General features: G+C 36.0%; 1 long non-coding RNA gene across 1 annotated transcript; it reads left to right on the forward strand.

Annotated features, from left to right (window-relative positions):
• The first annotated feature begins 1,742 nt into the window (after window positions 1-1,742).
• LOC113908314 lies at window positions 1,743-4,647 on the forward strand. Its single transcript, XR_003515416.2, has 4 exons — window positions 1,743-1,802; window positions 1,901-1,989; window positions 3,493-3,542; window positions 4,494-4,647. It is a non-coding gene; the product is annotated as an uncharacterized LOC113908314 (long non-coding RNA).
• Window positions 4,648-5,561: the final 914 nt, after the last annotated feature.

Below are 5,561 nucleotides of genomic sequence, written 5' to 3' on the forward strand. Positions count from 1 at the left end.
AAAAAAGTGGATGGTATTTTGATAGGGATTGCATTAAATGTGTAGATTGCTCTAGGTAGCATTGACATTTTCACGATATTTTTCTTCCAATCCATGAGCATGGAACGTTTTTCCATTTCCTTGTGTCTTCCTCAATTTCTTTCATGAGTATTTTATAGTTTTCTGAGTACAGATTCTTTGCCTCTTTGGTTAGATTTATTCCTAGGTATCTTATGGTTTTGGGTGCAATTGTAAATGGGATCAACTCCTTAATTTCTCTTTCTTCGGTCTTGCTGTTGGTGTATAGGAATGCCATTGATTTCTGTGCATTGATTTTCTATCCTACCACTTTACTGAATTCCTGTATGAGTTCTAGCAGTTTTGGGGTGGAGTCTTTTGGGTTTTCCACATAAAGTATCCTAGCATCTGCAGAGAGTGAGAGTTTGACTTCTTCTTTGTCAATTAGGATGCCTTTTATTTCTTTTTGTTGTCTGATTGCTGTGGCTAGGACTTCTAACACTATGTTGAAGAGCCGTGGTGATAGTGGACATCCCTGCCGTGTTCCTGACCTTAGGGGAAAAGCTCTCAGTTTTTCCCCATTGAGAATGATATTCGCTGTGCGTTTTTCATAGATGGCTTTTATGATATTGAGGTACGTACCCTCTATCCCTATACGCTGAAGAGTTTTGATCAAGAAAGAATGCTGTACTTTGTCAAATGCTTTTTCTGCATCTGTTGAGAGGATCATATGGTTCCTATTCTTTCTTTTATTAATGTATTGTATCACATTGATTGATTTGTGGATGTTGAACCAACCTTGCAGCCCAGGGATAAATCCCACTTGGTCGTGGTGAATAATCCTTTTAATGTACTATTTTAAAAATTGATTCATTCTTTGAAAACACTGGAGGGGCACCTGAGTGGCTCTGTCAGTTAAGTGTCTAACTCTTGATTTTGGCTCAGGTCATTATCTTGGGGTCCTGGGATCAAGCCCCATGTTAGGCTCTACGCTGAGTGTAGAGTCTGCTTGGGATTCTCTTTCTCCCTCTGCTCCTCCCCCCACTCATGCTCCCTCTCTCTATTTCTCTCTAAAAAATAAATAAATAAAATCTTGGGGGCTAAAAAAAGAAACTGCTGGAAGAAAGTGTTAGGTAATGGTCAGAGATCAGGACAGGATATCAAAAACACTTTCATTTGCTTCTAAATTCTAAAACTTTGGTTAGCAAAAAGTCTATTATGCTGACACAAGACAAAAAATAACTTTTATGAAATAAAAAGTTGAGCCTAATTCTAAACACTGCCAAATACCCTGGGCAAACCATTTATGCGACAGCAGTTCATTCTCCTTAAAGGTAAAATAAGGATAATTGTACCTTTCCCCTAACAACTGCACAGTAAAATTAAAAGGATTAACGATTCAGTCTGGTGTCTCATTCAGAGAATGGCACTAGTAAGTATAATGTGCCTTCATTAACTGAGGCTTATGGCATGTTATCTTAACCTTTCCTACCTTTGCTTCCTCATCTGTAAAATGGGGAACTAACAACCCCCTACCATACCTAATTAATTTGTAGGTGGATTAATTAGTAAATGATAGCTGTCTACAGCCTTATTTTTTTATTATTTTTATTGTTATGTTAATCACCATATATTACATCATTTGTTTTTGATGTAGTGTTCCATGATTCATTGTTTGTTCATAACACCCAGTGCTCCATGCAGAATGTGCCCTCTTTAATACCCATCACCAGGCTAACCCATCCCCCTACTCTCCTCCCCTCTAGAACCCTCAGTTTGTTTTTCAGAGTCCATCATCTGTCATGGTTCGTCTCCCCCTCTGACTTACCCCCCTTCATTCTTCCTCTCCTGCTATCTTCTTCTTTTTCTTTTTTCTTAAAATATGTTGCGTTATTTGTTTCAGAAGTACAGGGCCGTATCACATTATTGACTGAAGGATCCACAACAGGCTACAGTTTGTGAGTCAAGGATCAGACTCATTTTGTGAAATAGGTATGCTTTATACTTTAAAAGTTTATGGCTATGCTGCTTAGTATTCAGCAATTTAATCTATATGTATTTAACATATCTAATTCTTAGTAAGAAAATTCCCGAAAGACATGTCTCTTAATCTTCATTCTGTATGAATGAAGCATTTTCTTCAGTGTCTTCAATATATCTTTCAACAGCAAAATTACAAATTAGAAATGATTTCTTAGAATATCTCATCACAAGAAAAAAATTATAACAATGTATGGTGATGGATGTTAACCAGACCTACCATGGTGATCATTTTGCAATACATACAAATATCAAATCATGATGTTGTAGATGTGAAACTAATATAATGTTATATGTCAATTATACCTCAATTATTTAAAAAAATAAGATTTCCCTGCATCTTATGTTATTTTTTTATAAAGATTTTATTTATTTATTTGAGAAAGAGAGAAAGTGAGAGAGAGCATGAGAGGGAAGGGGGTCAGAGGGAGAAGCAGCCTCCCCACTGAGCAGGGAGCCCGATGCGGGACTCGATCCCGGGACTCTAGGATCATGACCTGAGCCGAAGGCAGTCACTTAAACAACTGAGCCACCCAGGCACCCTGCATCTTATGTTATTAGTAGGATTTAATTTTTTTGCTTATTACTTCAATTTAGAAATTGCATTACTAAATTACATTTTCTAAAACATGCACCCATTTATATTTATTAATATAAAGCAGAGTAATAACAATTTTAAAAGTAATAATAAATGTGTGAAGGTGGTATGTATTTATCATGTGGTATTATATATTAAACAGCATATTTTAATTTTAATTATGAAATATCAAGCAAACAAGTCAGGCATATATGGATGGAGTAATATTTATCTTCTGACATGGTAAAGATATATGCTTTTTGTTTCTTCTTCAAATATATCACTTTTAAATGAAAACTTCTTCCACATATTAAAATGACAAAAATAAAATTTTCCTCATTTCCAAATTTTATTTCAAGGTAACTAGACATGTAAATTCTTTAAAAGGTCCTTTCTGCTAAGTAATATCATTATTTAGTATATTGGATATCTGTTCCTCTGTTTTCCCTAGAGGAAAAACCTACAGGAATGTGAATTTACATTAAATTTACTAGTATAAACATCCAGAAAAAAAAAAGATTTTATAATTGGTTTCATCTGGAGTGGCATTTAACCTTTTTTTTTGCCTATAAATAAAACAGCCCACATTTATTTTCTGGTTCTGCAGGTATCCTGTTGTGTTTTGACATTCACAATTAAACAATTCCACATCACCCTAATTACATTACATTGGCTATAGAGGCAGAATAAGATATCCGCCCCCCATTTTCACAGATTCAAACTGCCATAGTAATGAGACAATCTCACTAGGCAGGGAGGCCTTAATGCTGAGTATGTTCTTCAACTGTTCTTAAGATAGTTGTTAGCTGATGTTAAGACAATGTTTACCTGGGGTAAAGAACAATAGCTCCGGTTTTTATTTGCTCTCTATCCCACAGAGCTCATCAAAAGAACTTTTCTTGAATCAGTTCAACAGATTCAGAATCAGGTAAGAAACAGTCCCTAAGATACCAAAAAGTACATATTACACACACTTACTTTTTATAAATTTTATATTTTGTCAAAGAAGTAGCTTGAATGATACTGCTGTATCAGAATACAAAAGGAAGAAAAAATCCATGTTGGTGCCTCTATCAGAGATGTACTACTGTTTAGTTTTCAACAAATAATTGTTCAATTAAAGATTTCATTCAATTTTAAGATTGATTTTTGCCTCCAGGCATGAGTCATTCTATCTGACCCATTGCTACTTTCATGTAGGTGAAAAGTTTTTTCTAAGATCAGGATAATAATATATTTGGTTACAAGAAACAGAAAATGATTCTGGTTAGTTAGTCAATGTGTGTGTGTGTGTGTGTGTGTGTGTGTGTGTGTGTGTGTATCACACACCAGGGTCGGGAGTCATATAATCTAGAAAATTATTCAACAATGAGGTACTGGCAAAAACTTGACACTCAAAAATCTATTTTATACGTTAGAGCAAGAGCATTTGATTTGAGGAGGAGTAATTTACCAATGTGCAAAGAAGATTTCAAATGTCTATTCATTATCTAGTTGCTTATATTAGGGGATTTTTTTCCCCATTTCTTAAATGAAAGTTTGCCTTTTTGCCAAAGTTTATTTGTTTAGTTAATACCTGCAGATGTCGAGCTTAGTGTTAAATAGCCAAAGTGAACTGGTGGTCTTCAGAATATCAGATCCAATTATTCTGACTTTATAACCAACGACAAAATTAGATCAACTGTGTGCACAACTGCATCAGAGCTTAGCAAATGAAGTTGAACTACACTTGGCTTATACATTACAAGGATATACTTATATATAGCTCTGGTGTTCTATTTTATTTCTAGCATGACCTTTAACTGATCAATACTATGTTTTTAATAGTAAGTGGAGATTCTATTTTGAAACTAGCAATGCTCTTCTTTGTTACTTCCAGAAGTATCTTTTTATTAAAAGCATAAACACTGGAATCATATTGACCCAGCTCCTCTGGCTCAGGTCATGATCCCAGCGCCCTGAGATCGAGCCCCGCATAGGGCTCCCTGCTCCACAGGAAGCCTGCTTCTCCCTCTCCCGCTCCCCATGCTTGTGTTCCCTCTCTTGCTATGTCTCTCTGTGTCAAATAAATAAAATCTTTAAAAAAAAAAGCATTACTTCAATTAATTCCTCTGTGTTTGCTTCTGGATCCCTGTTGCACCTAAAGTTTACTCCACCAGAAACAGAATTGTCCTGTAATCATCTTTCACACTTTGCGGCATTTCTCCACAAATCTGAAACTCTGATTTCCACTGGAATTTTTTATTGTTATGTTAATCACCATACATCACATCATTAGTTTTTGATGTAGTGTTCCATGATTCATTGTGCATAACACCCAGTGCTCCACGCAGAATGTGCCCTCTTTAATACCTATCACCAGGCTAACCCATCCCCCCACCCCCTCCCCGCTAGAACCCTCGGTTTGTTTTTCAGAGTCCATCGTCTCTCATGGTTCGTCTCCCTCTCCGATTTACTCCCCTTCCTTCTTCCCCTCCTGCTATCTTCCTCTTCTTTTTTTTTTCTTAACATATATTGCATTATTTGTTTCAGAGGTACAGATCTGTGATTCATCAGTCTTGCACAATTCACAGCACTCAATTTTTCTTCTATGTATTTGATTGCCATCTTCCATCCATCTTCCAGAAAGCCCACATAATTTCTTGGAGCAGACTTTCTGGTTTTCTAGCATTGTTAACACTTTTCTCTCTCGGTCTCTCTCCATCACTCACACACACACACACACACACACACACACACACACTTTAAACTTATGCATATACACCCTGGGATTTGTCCTGGAAGAACAGAAAGAAGGTAGTCATGCACGTGCATATTTAGTTTGTTGTGTTATTCAAATTTCAGTTGACTATTCATCTCAGTATAAAGGTTGGAATGTTATACTTCATGTATTTGAGAGTCACAGAGAAATTTTAAGTGTGGAATAGCATGCTCAGATATGTATATT

This window comes from Zalophus californianus, chromosome 4 (genome assembly GCF_009762305.2).
Source record: "Zalophus californianus isolate mZalCal1 chromosome 4, mZalCal1.pri.v2, whole genome shotgun sequence".
In the NCBI taxonomy this organism is placed as follows: Eukaryota; Metazoa; Chordata; class Mammalia; order Carnivora; family Otariidae; genus Zalophus; species Zalophus californianus.